General features: G+C 46.6%; 1 long non-coding RNA gene across 1 annotated transcript; it reads left to right on the top strand.

The window, feature by feature from the left end:
* The first annotated feature begins 1,578 nt into the window (after positions 1-1,578).
* On the top strand, positions 1,579-3,431 carry LOC113972392. Its single transcript, XR_003535884.1, has 2 exons — positions 1,579-1,868; positions 3,201-3,431. It is a non-coding gene; the product is annotated as an uncharacterized LOC113972392 (long non-coding RNA).
* The last annotated feature ends 14,509 nt before the right edge of the window (positions 3,432-17,940 follow it).

Here is a 17,940-nt window from a genome sequence, read left to right as displayed (position 1 = left end):
TCTTACAGCCCCTCTGGCAAACAGACAGAGAAAGAGTTTGGAAACAGGAGGAGTCTCTCTGGGTTGAAAGGATGCAGTAACAGGAATGGAAAGATCTCTGGTCAGTTTGGGGAGGAAAGAACATTGCCCTAAATTGTAAAGTGGCCTCATTAAGGGCGATTAAAATTTAAATCAACATGTGGGTAATCATATCCTGAAGGAGGATGGTCTTGGAGACGGACAAGTCAGAAGGAACAAAGCAAATCTTGAAAGGGAATTGAGCAAAAAAACCCACAGCATCTACACCCCCAGCAGGCTAAGGACTTCCCTTGCCTGGCCATCCACTCGCAGACCCATTCCCCAACTGTTTCACCACGTGTTTAATCACCACTACGTACACAACACCAGAAAAGCCAAATTAAAAGGTAGAGCCGGTAGGTGTAAAGGGGAGGAAACATTCCTGAGCCTGTTTTCCTGAATAAAGCACACACTGGCCACACGCTCACAGAGGCCGCGGCCCAGCGGTGGCTGCACCACAGCTTTTAGCTGCCCGCTAGAGGCCGATGGCAGTGGTTAACCTTGACAAATAACTATGTTTTGCCCTTGCCCATAGTGGCACAGCCGCCAGCACTCCTGTAATTTAGTGTGGCTTTTGCTCAAATGGTCAACCCCCTTCCCCTCACCCCCAAATCAACCACCCAGGACAGTGGTTTTGCCCCCTCCCAGCACCACCGACAGCACAACGGAGCGTTGGTTTGGGTTTCTCTTCCCACAAGGAAAGGGAGATCTGGCCTCACCTTCCTAGCACACAGACAGGAGGCACGAAGCCACCAGGGCTGCAGAGGCTGGGGGTGTGGGGGGGGAAGCTGACTCAGCCTCAAACACAACCGCATCCATCCCTGCGGGGCTGGGTGGCCTGGTTGGAAATGCAGAGTTGTTTTTGCAGAGAGAGGGACTGTCCCCAGTCCCTGAGCCAAAGGGAAAGCAGCAGCTTGCTCCATCTCTGAGGGTCACCAGTGCTGATGGGGAGCAGGAAGGTGGGAAGCTCGAAGAGCTACATACTTTAAGAGCCAAATATATGCAAGATCCAGTGCTGCCAATCTGAATCTCAGCCCTGGGATGGAAATGGCACCGAGGCAGCCACACAGTGAGCTGGGCTCACCCACACCAGAGGGCCACATGGAAAGAGAGCCCAGCTTTGATGTCTAAGTCACTGTTGGGGGTGTTTGGTCTGCAAACAAACCTTAGAAAGGAGGTGAGACCAGATCACTCTGGCTTTAGAAGAGGAGATCTGCAAGGCCAGGGAGTCCCACAGGACTATCTGCTCCATCTGGCAGTTCTACTGCGAGCTGCCAAAGCATGTTTAAACAGAGCTTGAATAGGGAACAGCAAGTTTGATAGAAACAGTGAGATTTTTCCTCCCGAGAATATCCATCTGTTTCTCCCACAGATTTGCCTTCTGCAAAGTTTTCCATCACTTTCAGCAGGTGTACAGCTGCTCTCCAACCTCTTCAAAGCCAGAGCCTCCCAGAGAGTCACAGAATCATAGATGTCATAGAATCCATAGAGTCATAGAATGGTTTGGGTCAGAAGGGACCTTGAAGATCATCCAATTCCACACACCATCCCATGGGCATGGACACCTTCCATCAGAACAGGCTACTCAGAGCTCCATCCAGCCTGGCCTTAAGAGGTTCATTGTCTGGTAGCAAAACATAGAAGGGAAGCAGTAGCACTATCACCCCCCCCAGCTCAATAACATCCACCACATCACTGCACCCCCAAAACTGCCAAGAGCTGCCAGGCCCTTCTTTGTGCCAACACTCCCAGCCTTCCTACCCACTGGCTGAGATTTTCAGGTCAAGCCAAGTGTGGACTTCAGTGAAAAGGTTTGAAAGCCTTCTCTGAGAGGCATTAACCCAATATGTTTGGTGCTCACCCTGGGGCACAGGGGACAAGTGACAGCCCCCTCCTAAATTTCCCTGTGTCAGCTTTGCACAAACACGGTTGCACGTGGCAATGGTTTCACTTCATCCCTCAGCTCTCAGGTCTGGCATCACAGCTCAGTACCACTGACAATGGCCACTGCATTGCCCTGATTTATCGCAAGACACTTCTCATGCCAGATTTTTCTTTTTTTTTTTAATTGGAAAGAGGCGAATCCAGACCTCCTGTATGAAGACAATTTGTCTGTTTTGGATAAGTTCCAGCATGAAGAGGGTACTTTATACATATGGGCTCTCTTTTATGTTTGATTGCTGGACTAAGATCACATTGTTGTCCAGCTTAAGGGGGGAGAGAAAAAGAGCAAAAACCACACAAATCAGGAAAGCATTAGGTAAACTTAGCTCAGAATACATCTTCTGACCAAATGGAGGGCGATGCTTTTTTCGTATAATTAGACCGTCTGCAGGAAGTCAAAAAGAACAAATTGTGATGCTTTCAGTGCTGTGGGAGCTGTGCAGTGCCCGGGAGATGATCACATCTTCCCCACAGTATTAGATGTCATCCCTGGACAGGTTGTGAAGGGAGCATGTGGTTTAAAAAGCCCTCAGAAACTCTGTCATTGAGCTGCAGCTCCAAATGCCAATCCTGTCATAGAGTCATAGCATGGTTTGGGTTGGAAAGGACTTTAGAGATGATCTAATTCCAATCCCCCTGCCATGGGCAGAGATGGCACCCCCAGACCAGGTTTCTAAGGGCCCCATGCAATGTGGCCAGCCAATGACGAGACATGCACACACAAAGATAACATCCAAAACCAAACCCTGGCTGATAAAAAAATGTTTGAAGATGTTGTCTTCAGATTTGCATGAGGTGAGCAAAATGCTGGGTTTGGCAGTAAAGGGAGAGTGGCACAGCCAGAGTGAGAGCGGGTGGGATGAGTGTGACTGTGCCGCACACTGGAGGGAAAGAATCTCTGTGCCAACACGTGGTATCAAATAGTAAATGATCCTGTCCTTCAGATAATGTCTCTCTCCACAATAACCTTCTCCTTAATGGGAATGGCACAAACACAAAAGCAGCAATGGGAACTTGGGCCTGACACTCACATTTCTGCTCAGTGCCTCCCATGCCAAGCCATGGGGATACAAAGGGCCAGAGCCTTCACCCTCCAAAGCCAATGGCAAGTCTCAAATCATCCCAGCCTGTTGTTTCGGGAATCAACTCTTTACCAAGAAGAAACAAGTAAACATTTTTCCATCCTCTTCTCTTCCTAGACGTTAAGCAAGAGTAACTTGTAAATTGCTTCCAGCAACTTCAAGACAACAAGGGAACAAACAACTATCAACAGGCATTACACTCATTTCTTCACACGAAAACAGTTAGGAGGCTGAAGGGATCCTGACAGACAATTGGAAAGCAGTCCTTTTTATGCTAAATTTACTGTATTTTAGTCCAATTTTCCATGATTTAAAATGTGCGATGCAATAAAGAGCTGGAATGCCTTCTTTTGTCATAATATTTCACACCCAAGGCCTCAGAGCACTTTTGTGAATCAAACTCTGCAATAGTTTTGCAAAGCAAATGGTTTAGGAAGCAATGAACTGGAAACAGAGGGCAGTTTCCAGAGCTGTTGGTGGTCACAGAGGAGCCCTATAACAAAACCAAAGCAATATCTGGCCTCCCTGGCTCTGTGCCCTCCTTTGGCAGATGTCTGCTGTCAACCCACAAGTCCCCTTCACTTGGAGCTGGAGCTCCTCACCTGCATGTCCACACTGCACTGTGCCCTGGTAATGAAAAAAATTCAGAAAGAAAGGTGAGATGGGTTCACTGGGCAAGGAAAACCCAGGAAACGGCCAAAGGAACACTGCACATTTTGCAGTACTCCATATTCTCCCTGGGAATAAAACAGCATCATCTCTCCTGGCACCACTGCTAACCAGACCATAGCTAACTGGGACCATTTGAGGGTCCCACTTCAATTCCCAAGGACAAGCAGCCCCACTGCAAAAGCCAGTTGGAACCGGCGCTGTAGACAAAGAGCTCCAAGCCTGAGCAGACAGGAAGGCTCTGCTGGTTTTTGGGGATCCCACACAAATACATATGGGTGAAGCTTTTAATGCTTCGATGCAGAGGAACTTGCCTACAGCCATAGGCAATGGTAATTCAAATCCATCAGGGTATTGGCACTCACCAAAGGGCTTCAGGGGGCTACGAGCTGCTGTAGCTTAACTATACCCATAGAGCAAAGCCCTTCCTGAGAGCATTCATAGAATCCTAGAATCATTAAGGTTGGAAAAGACCTCTAAGATCATAAGTCCAACCTTTGACGGAATACAACCAAGCCCACCAAAGCACACCCTCCACCACAGGTAGGATTTCCAGACAAAATGGAGCTGGGGCCTTTCCACTAACACAGCCTTTCTCTTTATGTTAAACCCAAAATCAGTGATCTATTGATGCTTCTTATGAGCCACAGTCAGGCCCTACACACCCTTGGGTGGGACAGGAAGGCTTGGGCAGCAGGATTTGCAATGCTCTCCATACTCAGAACGTTTCTGTGCCACATTGCAAAACCTCTGTAAGTCCTTGTTGGAGATCTCAGCTCAACAAATATTCACTACCTAATTTCCCTGTAGTTTTAAATCATGAAAATTAATATTATCCTCATGATTCTTGGGGAAACTCATGGTATTAAGAGAATTAACCTGGCTAAAGTCAGAGAGGAAGGGCTGTGGCAAAACTGGGACATGACTGTAAATCCCTTTTCCCATAGGTCTCCATCTTACTTCTTGAGGCTTAAGCACTACTATGGAAGATCACTGAAACATAAGTGGTTTTAATGCTGGTATTTCCTAAGATTTTAGTGATTATGTCTCATATCCACCACTAGTTTAGACAGAAACTGAGCAGCCACCAGGTTGTGTGAGGCAGAAAAAAGCCTGTGCCCATATCAAACACACTGAGGTGTGTCCACACCTCAGACCAGCACACAGACAAATTCTCTGTGCCTCAAAGAGCAGGGAATGGGGTGGACACAGCCGGTGCAGGCATTTGCTCTCAGCAGCTCTCGGGAATGTGCCGCTCGTGGATGATACAGTGTCCTGCATCCAGGAGGGCTTTGTTCTCTGTGGGGCGAAACCTCAGCCTTCAGTTTACTAAACGCAACTGCAGAAGCCAGAAGGGTGAGTCACAAAGCCAGTTGTGTAAGCACACAAATGATGAAAGCACACAGGACGTGCACTGCCCTCACGGGGGATTGCTGGGGTCTGGCAAAGGCCTTTGGATGGGCACAGGTTGGGGCATGGGCACAGGTTGGGGCATAGCCTCATCCATCACTACCCACCTGGTGCCAGACAGGGCTCAGACAGACAGTCTGTGCCCCCAGCCCCTTTTAAAAGATAAGTTGGGAAATGGGAAAGGGAGGAAAAGAAGGGTGAGTGCCCCTAAAGCTCCCCCAACAGAAGCTGCTGGCACAGGACACCTTCGCAGTGCGCAGCCTGCAGACAGCACTGACAGCGGGATGCGGAGTGTACGGAAGCAAGGGCTGCAGCATGTCCAGCCTCCAGCTGGGTAGCGTTTTCCTGACCCTTCTGCTCAGCAGACTCCAAAACCTTCACTGGGATTAAACACCTGCCCGACCACGGGAGCTGCAGCAGGACAGGATCCTGCCTCTCCTCTGCACCGGCCCTGATTGACTGGCTTACGCTTGGGAAAAACAAGGATGTCCACGGAGCAGCACCAGGGGAGAGGAAAGGGGGAGCAAACACCTGCAGGTGCTGCTGCTGCTGCTGCTGTGGCAGAGATGTCTCGACCTCAGAGAGGAACCTGCTCGTATCCCCACAGGATCTGGAAGGAAAACAAAGGCTACAGTTTAAAATCGGCTCCAGGGACAGCTGTGCCTTTACGTTGCCATCGCTCACAAGTTTCCACCCCACGGCTGTGAGTGCCTTTGGCGGGGTAGGTAGACCCTAAGGAGAGCGACCAAGGGTCGGATTCCCTTTGTTCTCCTCACTCAGACTGTCTCTTTTCCTTACCCCCTGCCTCCAGCCAGATGTGCTCACTGCCTCTCTCCTGCCAGCCTCTGCGTTCGCCCTGGTGTTAATTCAGCAATTCAATTCAGGAAGCTGATCCAGCTGAAATCCTCAGCAAGGGGAAAAAAAAAAAGAAAAAGAAGTTTCCAACCAGAATATAAGCACTGCCTTTGAACACAAAAAACCTTCCTAATTTATTTAGAAAAAACATAGAAGAAAGAAAGTGACTGAAGTGTCTTCATAAAAATCTCCTTTTAAGTCGAAGAGAAGTGCCATGAAAATATCGACCTTCTAACACTGTAAATTGAGTTGGAGAGGAGATGGTGCCTTTACTGAAAGAGACAGGCTGTATGGAATTCATCACTGGTTTACTCTTTTAAAATAAATAGGCTGGCAAAGTCATGACGTGACCTACTTAATTTGTTGTCTTGAAGCTTGACGAGCATTTGAGATTTGTTCCCAAAGCCTGGAAAAGGACAGAGAGGGGAAAAATGCAGGCACCATATCCAAATCCCTGTGTTGAGATGTTGCCTTCTTCCAGACACTACACTAGAAAATGGCACCACGACAGGGGTCAGTGGCTGTGGCAGTGCTGCTAATGAGAGGAAAACTGGGCTCCAGTGGCCCTCACAAGGAGGTCTGGTGCTTTGTCCTGCCTTAAAGCAGGTCAAACTCTGTTTCTAGCAGATTTGTTCCATATATATTGAGAAGTTTCTGCTGATGGAAGTTTACTCCACACCTGAGGAAGCCATCTTCCTCACCAGTAAGATTCCTCCCTTTCTGCTTTCAAGGCCATGTACCCTTTTCTGATAGACAGAAACAGAGAGCAATGCCTTCCCTCTCTCCTTGCAGACATCCTCGATGGAGCTGGAGGTTGTCACTGCTCCAAGCCCTTACTCTTGTCCTCAGAAGAAATGTTCCTCATTTCTTCTCACTTTCCACAAAATGTGGTGCCCGATCCCACAGGGGTTTCTCTGCCAGGGTACACTTTTGTGGATACATTTTTGTCCCAGTGTACCCCAGCTCCAACACAGTCCTGCACTTGTTCCAGGTTCAGTGCATACCTCAGAGCACACCTCCCTGGTGCCAACACACCCTTTGGAAAACTATCCATAACTCACCCAGAATCCATTTTCCTCTGTTAATTTTTTTTATTTTCATAACCTAACACTATAGAGACTGCCACATCCAAACAAAAAAAAAAAAAAGGCAATAACACTATATGGCACCATCAAAAATCCCAAACCTCCTCACTCCTTCCCAGGTGAAATATTGAAAAAACTCCCTGGACACCACCAGAAGCACAGCACCAAAAAATGTAGCTCAAGGGCTCCAGAAAACCAAAGGTTTGGCAAGTAGACCTTGGTGCTTTAATTAAAAATCCTTGAGGGGTTTAAAAGTGTTTGGGTGTTTCGGGGTTTTATCTCTAGGGGAGAGAAATCAATTATATCTACCTGGGTGTATTTATAGCAACTTAATCTTCTTTGAGACTTCATATCTTCTGTGATTCGATAAGATTGTGGCCCTTTAATAAGCTGAAGTATTCAGATCCTTATGACAATCTGGCACTGGAATTGTTTGCTTTAGCATTGCAGATTGCACAAGAGACATGAAAGGTTTCAGCGTAGCTGGAAAGTCACTTTTGATGAAATCACCCATCGCTCCAGGGGCTGCATTCTTTACAATTTGTGCATACTGATGATATGTGTCTTCAGATGCGTTTTGGCAACCCTGTGCCATTTTCAGAAATCCATCTGGGACTCAGGAACAAAGCAAACGCACACGAACATGAGGAAGGCAGAGCTGGCACAGCTACCGGGTGGAATTTCTTTAAGGAAGCTAAATCGCTTGTTCATTTCGCTGGCAGGAAAAGATAGGAAAATGAGTGTTCCTGTTCTCGATGAACTTTGTGATATTGTTAAATCCTTCAGACAACATATAATTCATGGCGAAGCTGTGGCAGAATTCCTTTGCACTTATCCACACTGTGGCTCTCCCTCAAAACACAGATCTCTGCCTTCATTTCATGCACAGAAATTGCCCAGATGAACAATAGCTCTAACTTTAGAGAAAAATCAGAACACTTGCCTCTGTGTTTTTTGCTTCAACCCTGCCAAAATTTGTTAGTATTCCATCAGCTGCATAGTTTTCTTGCACTAAAAGGGAAAAAACACAGAAGCAGATTCCATGCTGTGATATGGATTGGCAGGCGGCTTCTGAAGAGAGTTTTCCAGGTAATGCCTTGAGCTTTGCCATGGAAACTCCAAAGGGGATGGTACAAATGATGTACCCGTACCTGGTAATGCCCCTCAGCACCAACAGCACCCAGCAGCCCTCCCAAGGCAGTATGAGGGCACATCCCTGAGCCCGGAGCAGAATGAGGATGTGGCACATAATGGAGCTCTGGTCACCAATCCAGCCTAAATCTCCATCATAGGTGCTGGAGAATATCTGACTTACACCAGCCATGGATTTAGCCCAGGACTGCAAATCCTAAGTAATACTCATCCCAGCTTTGCATTTCTTCTGGAAAAGAGCCGTGAATCACTGAAGTGGAGCCTTGCAGAGGAAATCCTCAGCCACAACAAAAAGATTTCATGCTTTATCTCCCCCTCTCAAGTATTTTAGCAGACAGACGGAGGATTTTCCTCCCAGTGACAACAATAACTACGCTCATTGAAGAAAAATATGTGAAACAGGAAGACCTGCATTCCTTGTGTGAAAAATAAGAGTGGTCTGTGCCAACTGCATTTTTCAGGAACAACTCATCCATATGAAGAAATGGCTGCTGCGATAGTGTCCGGATGAGCGAGGCCCATGGTAACGTGCTACATAACTGACAGATGACAAAAGCAGAGAGAAAAACATGGCTTGGTCTTTGTTTATTCCAAAATTTCCATTACTAATATTCCTCTTCAATTCACATTTGAATGACTTGTGTCTTCCCTGTTCCCTCTGCTTTGTGTAGCAATTGTGTCCTATTCCTGAATGCACCGTTCCCAAAAGCTTTGTTATTTTGTGTTTTAGAGTCCCCTTGAAATCACCCCGATGTCTTGGGCTCTTCAGGGCAAGGATTTGGAAAGCTTGAAGTTGTTTAGGTGTGTGCTTAACTTCATTTGTCACTAAATTAATTCAGCTTGCCCAAGGGATGTGGCTTAAATGCAATCTGGTAGTCCAGACAAGACCTCTATTGGATTTGATGATTATAAATATTATTAATAATTATTATAATTACTTACAATTATTACTTTTCAGAGAGAATTTAAAGAGGGCAATAAAGAGCTGGGAATATTTGCTAATCTCTTCTAGAGGGGGAAAAGACTGACAAGGACATCAGCCTCATATATAAAGTAAGGAATGCCCAAATTTTACAAAATCAGGTAGTTAAAAAGCAAGGAGAACACATTTCCCACTCTCTACCTGACCACTGTCACCTTCAGAGCAGGAGCCCATGGATGTTTCCCAAATCTAGACCTCCTGATGGCACCGGTGCTTCTCTCACATCCAGTGGTTTTGCTCAAGCCATCCATGGCTGTGACAGCGAAGGGCAGTGCCTCCTTTAAACAAGGGTGCTGTGACTTGTTCCCATTGTGCTGGATCTGCAGGACACATAGGACAAAACCAAAGGTAGAAGAAGAGAGAAGAGACATCCATGTGCAAAGTGTTGGGATGCAATGGAGGAGTGGCAGCACAGGGGCTGTGCACACCATCCCGTGGCCGGGATCTCCCGGGATCATGGAGGAGGCATCCGGCGCCAGCTGAAGGAGCAGGGGCTGAGCTGTGCCAGTCTCACCGTGTAAAAACACTCAGCTCCCTTTCAGCCATTAAAATGAATGAAGAGCAAGACTGTTTGGATAAACATCAGCCAAAAGAAACCTTGGAGGCAGTTAGAAAGCTACTGCTTCATACAATATAGACCACGTTTCCAAACACAAATATTACATTTGGCAGAGACACTCCTTTGCTTCATGAGTTATGTTGCACTTTTTGTTATGTTTAAGTTTGTGCAAGAGGTATAAATAGCTGGGCTGGTATTAAATGAGCTTTTCTTTTTTTTTTTTTTTCCAAAATTTCAAAATGGTCTCAGCTCTTCGTGGAACAAACACACACTATATTCTTGTGCCTGAATTTTTGTTGCTAATTACAGAAAGCACCATGCAACTGAAAAACAATGTTGGAGAGCCAGACGTGAAAAATACATCTTTCCTGTATGAAGTCATTTTTTCAGCGAGCTGTCTGGAGGAGGGCATCTGGATCACCAGACAATTTAGATGTGTGCATACATGCTTAGTGGGCTCACAAAACAATCAGTCTCAGCCCCACGTTCCTGCTGAGGAAGACTGAGTGAGACAGAGGGACCTAGTTTTGGTTTTTGGTCACAACTGATGCTGTATTCCCCAAAAGCAGAGATAACAGGCAGTCCTGATTACGGACCTATAGACACAAGATGACACTTTCTACTCCAGCTCCTGTAGCAAACCCCAGTGACCATCCATGCCTCTCCACCTCATCAGGAGAAGATACCACAACCTGGAGACCAAAAGCCACCCTAAGCCCATTCCCCAAGTGAATTTAGGCAGAGACACACCTGGGGTTGGAGACGAAATTCTTCAGTGAGAGGAGCGAGTTGCTCTAGGTGGTTATTCATCCCAAACTCAAACACAACCACATACTAATCACCAGAACATGATATGCTGGAGGCCAAAAGGCACTTTTATTTGCTCTTCGATAAATCTGAGTGTGCACAAACATGAGAGCACAGCAGGGCCCTCACTAGCCAGATCCCCCACTTAGAGATCCCAGCCATAGCCAGGAACTGACACTGTTTCTTTATCAACATGATGGCAATGTCTACCTGGTTTAACCAATTCCTACCTGAATGGATAAAAAAGTTACTTTTAAAGATGGATATATAGTGAACTACCCAACAAGGATGCCAAACGAAATGACTGTCTAAGATAAATCAGAGAGAGGAATGCAAATACACCATTAGTTTAGTGTTGCAGCTTCAGACAGCACAAAGGGTTGTCTATTCCCACTGAAAGCAATATTTATTTCCATTAAAAAAATTACTAAATATTCCCAAGTATTTTTGAAGTGTTACAAGACCACCATGCCAATAGAACAGATATCACCTGAAAATAGGAGATCAGTGCTTGATGATTAAACTTTCTGCAGCCCATTGATGTTGGAACAGCATTAAGTCAAATACTCAAAGTACAAAATGGAAACACAAAGCCATTTTCTTCTCTAAGACCTCATGGTTTTGCTGATGGCCAGACCCTCTCACCAGGAGCAGATGAGTGTGCACTGCAGTATGTCTTTATAAATAGCTCATTGACTATTCTTCTGGTTATTTCCACTTGTGCCAATATAGGGAAAAATATTGGTCACCACTGATTCAGTGGCTGACGGAACAGAGTAAGAATTACTTTTAAAACCCCACAGAAATGTTGGTAATTTTAGCTCCTGACAGCACTCTCTGGGAGTTGTTGAGCATTTCGGGAAGTGTCTGACCAGTAATAGCCATCCTACAGCACTGTGGCCAATCTCAAGTGAAAGGCCACCGCTCACCTCGTAATCAATGGTTCTTGAACTCATTTTCAGTTCACATTTTTGGCTGTGAGAAGCAGCCTGTTTTTCAGCCAACATGATAATCCCCAGAAAATATACTTAGAAAGAGCTGACTTAGACTTACCCCTTACTCTGTGCTCATTTTTCATGAAAACAGCATCTCCCAAAACAAAGGTGTGGGACAAAGCAAACACGCTGTGAACTAGAGAAAAGCCATTCCCTGCATTTGCTTGCTGCTATTCCTCACTTGGAAAAATGTGTATTTTTAACACTACAGAATTAGTACTGGGTGGTGAGCCTTAAGCTGTCAGTAGAGGCTCCCAAATGAGCCAGTGTCCCTTGTGTTGGTGAGTAAACAGGGGTGTACAAGGGCTGAACAAACAAACAAACAGAGCGGACAGGGGTGTCTTGGACTCCTGCATACGTCAGTGGTGCAGGAGTCAAGAGAAACCCTATGCTATTTTCTCTCTGCTTTCTCATCAGACACTGAAACAGGTGTCTGGGTCCTTATTTGGACTGGTGAGATCAGCTTAGTTACCTGTTTCACTGGGGTTAAACCCAGCCAAAGATCATCCCACTTGCAATAGTATTGAAGAAGCACAACATGAAGGAAATTTGGCCTCTGGATGAATTACTCTGGTCAGTGAGATCCCTCTACAATCCAGGCAGACGTAGGCCCATCAGAACAGCAAAATGTATAAGCACAGTTTCATACTGCTTAACAAGTGTTGCTTGCATGGAGCCACATCACAGCAGGAGCTGGAGCTGGGAGTCCTTCTGTCCAACCATGGGCACAGTCAGACAAACCTGGTTGAATTGTATCAATGAACCAGTGTACAATCCACATACAGACCACCCTGTATGAATGGTGTAAGCTCTGTGCCTGCCCATGCACGGTGACTCCAAATATTCTCTTCTCAATAAGTTCCCTGGGAAGTTAAATGCAAATCAGGCTTGTGCCACCTCTCTGATGGTGGCCTTGTCAGCTGAGCTCAGACAAACCTCCCTGCATTCATATGGAGAAATAAAAATATCAGCCTTCAGCTCCTTCCTCCAACCTGCCCACAAAAAGCCTACCAGAATTTCTGCTAAAATTAAAACCTTACTCATGCATAAAGGAGGGAAAAAAAGGAGACTGAGAAAAACACACCACGATGTACATAGACTTGGCAAACACCAGCCTTGGTTTCTGCGTGGGGAACAGGACAGCCCAGCCAGGGTAAGTCCCCGGGCAATCTTACAGCTATATTTATGGTCGTCGTGATTCTGCTGAAGAGTTTGTTTTCCCACTCACACAATATTCCACACCCTCTTACTCCATCTTCACCCCAAATCCAAAACTGTGCATTTACTTTGAAAGCAGATCCCAAGGCCTGTTTCCTCTCCCTGGCCAAGACAGTTCTGCTAAGAAAGATTAATGCCTTAAATACATTTTGTCTTTGCTTTTTATATTTACTGTGGACTTAAGAGATTAAAGCTCTTTATTCTGATTTTTTAAAGCGTAAAAGCATCATTGTATTAAATATACCTATCCAAAGAAACAACTGCTTTCACTGGCATACTGTTACCATAAAATCTCTGTGAATGACCTACAGTACTGCTGACTGAGATTCTCACACAGACAACAAGGATAAAGAGTATGCCATGCACAGGGATGTATCTTTTTTAAGTCATGATCTAAAAGTAGAAGAAAAGCAACAAGCTAACAGTTTCTTGTTGACATCCTGAGGTTTTTCTCCCCCCCCTTCTCTGCTTAAAATAAACAGATGAAAGCAGCCCATAGCCTCCTTCCGTCACAAAGTGGATCCACAGTCAAGAAATAGATGTGGGACTCTCATTCCCTCATGTTTGCTGTGGCAAGATGTTTGTTTTCCAAGGGGAGGGAGTTTTCCCCCCCTCTCCCATGCACAGACATTCCTCTGGCCATGCACTCGTGGGTGCCATCACTCCTACACCTCTAACTGGCTGCAGATTGTACCTAACCTGAGGAGGACTGGGAGGTTTTGCCTGGGGTGGCTCCATTGGGAAGCTCTGCTGACTGTCCAGGTGGGCCTATTGAGGAGTTTGAAAAAAGTTTCCCTGCATAACTCACAGGCATCGTTCAACCAAAGCCAAGCACTCACCTTCTTTATCCTCCTGAACACTGTTCCTGCTCCTGCACCAGGGACATGGGTTTATTTGGGTTACTTGAGTTTAGTGATCTGCCAAAAAGCTCCCAAAAGTCCTGCATTTTGTGGAGGCTGAGTGCGCTACGCAAACACGGGATCTGCACGGCCGAGCCAGGGATGGGCATCACTCCCCTGAGATGCCTGACAGCCCCTCACGTTTCCTGCACTTCCCACCATCCCATGGTGCCACGTGGCTCCAAACTCCAGCATGTTCACGAGTCAGTGACATTTCTAGGGGAGAGCACAGAGAGTATGAGGCAGCTGTGATTTAGCTGGTGAGGAAGCAGTGATTTATAATAACATTTGAAGCAGGCCATTAAATATGACCTCCTCATTGCAAACCCCATGCTGAGCAAGATATTTTCTTGTAAATGATTTACCAGCAAGCTTTTCATACTTTTGCCTAGTAGGTTTTCCATAACCCAAGTCAGGCTCGCTCACATTTCCCAAGCCCTGATAGCAGCTTTGCTTCAAACTGTGAAGTCATCTCAAGGCTGCTGCAAATTGGTTGGGACAGCTCAGCAAAGAGGCAGAATTTGGTACTGTTTGTGGGACACAGGTGCTTTCTGTGTCCCATTTCTGTGACAAGGCATATAAAAAAATCCCAGGAGGTTGTTCTTGGGGCACCCAGCTAACTTCTGTTTGATTTTCTCTGTCTGACCTTGCTGGATCTCAGTGGATGATCTGCCATTGCCAGATCCCATCTGCCTTGACAAGTGCAGGAAGAATTTCTACTGAGGGCTGCTGTTCTTCCCAGGATGGCTGTATCCACACTCCATCCAGGGCAACTCACACCATGCCAGAGGGCAGCACTGTGGGCAGCAGGTCAAGGAAGGTGATTCTGCCCCTCTGCTTTTCACTGGTGAGACCCTACCTGGAGTGTTGCATCCAGCTCTGGGATCCTCAGCACAAGGAAGGATATAGACTTGTTGGACAGGAGGACGTAAAGATGATCAGAAGGCTGAAGCACCTCTCCTATGGGGACAGGCTGAGAGAATTGGGATTGTTCAGCCTGGAAAAGATAAGGTTCCGGGGAGACCTTTTAGCACCTTCCAGTACCTGAAGAGAAGTTCTAAGAAAGAGAGGGACAAACTTTGTAGCAGGGCCTGCTGTGATAGGACAAGGGATAATGGTTTTAAACTGAAGGAGGGTTGATTTAGGTTAGATACAAGGAAGAAATTTTTTACAATGAAAGTGGTGAGGCACTGGCACAGGTTGCCCAGAGAAGCTGTGGATGCCTCATCCTTGTAAACATTCAAGGTCAGGTTGGATGGGGCTTTAAGCAACCTGATCTAATAGAAGGTGTCCCCACTCACTGCAGAGGGGTCAGACTAGATGAGCTTTAAAGATCCCTTCCAAACCAAACCATTCTATGGTTCTGTGATAACAGAGCACCTGGGGGTGTTCTCCTTGGTGGGGAAACCTAAAATCCTGCTTGCCCATCCTCCTCTGGGAGTGGCCATCATCAACATGAATCAGCAGATACACCTTTCCCAGAGAAATCTGGGAAACTGAAGCAATAGTCACAGTGTTCATATCCCATTTTTTCCATCATGAGTAAGTTATACTCAAGTCCTTCTGAGAGGCATTTATAGTTTTGCAACCTCCCATCATCCAATCCAAACTCCCACTGAAGTCCATGGAAGCAATCTATCTTGTGTTATGTCAGCTCTGGGCCAGGCTTCAGTCTCCAAAGGACAATCACAGCTGAAGATAAGCAAACAAGCTACACAGTTTTGTTTGGTTTTGCCTTTTAAGTATAATTTTTCATCTGTGTAACTAGAACTGTTCCTTCACAAATGAGGCTGGATCATATTGCATGCTGCATTAGAGAGCATGAGAAACAAAATGTTTGCATTTATTTAGCTGGCAGATTGCTTTCACCTTTTATGGAGGGGGAGAAGGCCTCTATCAAAAAATCAGAATATTTACTCTCATCATAAAGAATACTGATATTCTGTACATCTGATGTCCCTTAAAGAAGATACTTTAAAAATGAATAAGCATGATTAAAGAATAAGTGAATATTTAGATAAAATATATGTAGAAATATATATATTTAGAAAATATTCTAGAAAACAGATATTTTTGTATATGAATATATAATATAAATATATAATATAAATAATAAAATTAATAACGTCTCCTTCTTGCATTAGGGCCAGGCTACATGTAAGAGATATCAATACTGAAAACATCCAATATTTGATGTCAAGCACTGGATGCTCTGTAAGCCTGTTCATACCTACACCACAAGCCGGAGGGAGAAGACAACACTTCCAGGAAGGCGGATTTGGGAAGCAGAGACTCATACAAACCATACAAGGGAAAACTATTTGCTTGTGAGCAAGTTTGTAACCTTCGTTTTTTAAATTGCTCCAGCTTTTGGACTATTACAGGCAGCTGAAGCCACCCTGGTCGATGCCAGTCTCATTCCTGCCTAGTGCAATCCATGCAGCTGCTCAAACACAGCCACGGAGCTGAGCCCAGCTTGTCTGGAGCCGCCAGGGAGATGACTGAATGTACTGGCACTCAGCAGTGGGCTTTAAGTCCTTGAAAACAGAAAGATGCGTTGAATTTCAAACTCCCCAAGCAATACAGTTTTTGCACAGACCGCTTTATTCTCGGTGTCTTTAGGAAGGCAGGGTGGGAAGCAGCCTCGCTCCCTACGGATGGTGTGCCAGGCAGTCACACAGCAGCCGCAGCTCCTGGCTCGCACCTCCAGAAAAACACGAAGGCTTAATCCTGTAGGTGGATTCCCAACAGCCAGGGGAGAAAACACTGCAGAGGATTTATATACAGAGGCACAACAGGCTGATGCTCTGCCCTGCTCGGATACTTTCGCTCCCAAACTTGTCGCGGCGGGGCAGAAGGGAGTATGGAGTCGCAAGATGTGATATTACTTTCTACATGTGTTGGTTCCAATGCTGAAACCGTGTCACCGTCTGTGGTACCCTCCTGTGGCCAGGTCCGACATAGCAACTGCCGTGCCACCTGCCATGCTTATTCCAGAGCAATCTCCGTGCACTTGGAATCGTAGAGTCATGGAACGGTTTGGGTTGGAAGGGACCTTTACAGGTCATCTAGTCCAATCCCCCTGCAATGAGCAGGGACATCTTCAACCAGACCAGGTTGCTCAGAGCCCCATCCAGTCTGAGCCTGAATGTTTCCAGGGACGGGGCATCCGCAGCTTCTCTGGACAACCTGTGCCAGTGTTTCACCACCCTCATTGTAAAAAACTTTGCCCACATGACTTCCCTGCCACCTTCACCCCTACGGTCTCCACCGCACTTGTTCATCCACAGCAACTCCCAAACCACCCACAGCGCTGCTCCATCCCCAGCAATCCCCACGCCGTCCTCGGCCCCCGGTTTCTGAGCACAGCCCTCGGTGAGCAGGGAGCTCCCACGGGGCCGGGCCTGCCCCAGCACGGGGCACACCAGCTCCTGGCTCTGCTGCTCAGAGGAACGGAGCTGCTCCCAGCTGGACAGCTGTGCGGGAATGGCTCCTGCCTCTTTTCACATCTGACGATCCAGCTGCTCCTGCAGCCGCTCCCTGTCTGTGTGCACGGGCAGGGCCCAGGAGCTCCCACGGCCATTCCACATTGCCAGCCACCGCCACCTCCTCTGCTTCCAGCAAGAATAGCCAACACTCAGCCCTTGCCAGGAGGCTGCTGCTGCGCCCCGTGAGGCAAGTTTGGGCTGAAAAACGAAAGGAAACGGTGTGGGGACACAAGGTGCGGGTTTCCCTCCTCATCACTGCCCAGATCTGCAGCAGGCTCAGCAGGCACGTGGCACTCTTGATTTTGGAGGATGCTTAATTTACAAGGGACTCCAGGGATGCAGGAGCTTTCCCTACTGGTTTCAGAGCCCGGAAAATGGTGCCCCATGCCCATCATCTCCTTTATAGTCCAAGTAGAAAGGCTGTTCTTGTTGCTGATGGATTTGGGGGCGGGAATTATATTTTTTTTAGCCTTTTCCCGATGTGGCAATGTGGTGCCAACAGATGGAGCTGTGCAGAGCGGAGACCGCTCGCTTTGGCAGAGCACGGAGGAAGCAGCGGCCGAGCATGGAATTCTAATTATTAAGCATAATGAGAGATGAATCATCTCCAAGCAGGAGACAAAGTCTATTTACTATGCTAAAGTGAAAAATAAGTCTGTCAACGAAGCTATAGGCCAGAACGGGGGAATCCCAGGATTTCTCCATCCCTGCATGTGAGGATGTTCTGCCCCAGAGGAA

Source organism: Neopelma chrysocephalum, unplaced genomic scaffold (assembly GCF_003984885.1).
Source record: "Neopelma chrysocephalum unplaced genomic scaffold, ASM398488v2 Primary Assembly neopelma1_91, whole genome shotgun sequence".
Classification (NCBI taxonomy): Eukaryota; Metazoa; Chordata; class Aves; order Passeriformes; family Pipridae; genus Neopelma; species Neopelma chrysocephalum.
The sequence above is the reverse complement of the archived record's forward strand: the minus strand, read 5'-3'. Positions and strand labels throughout refer to the sequence as shown.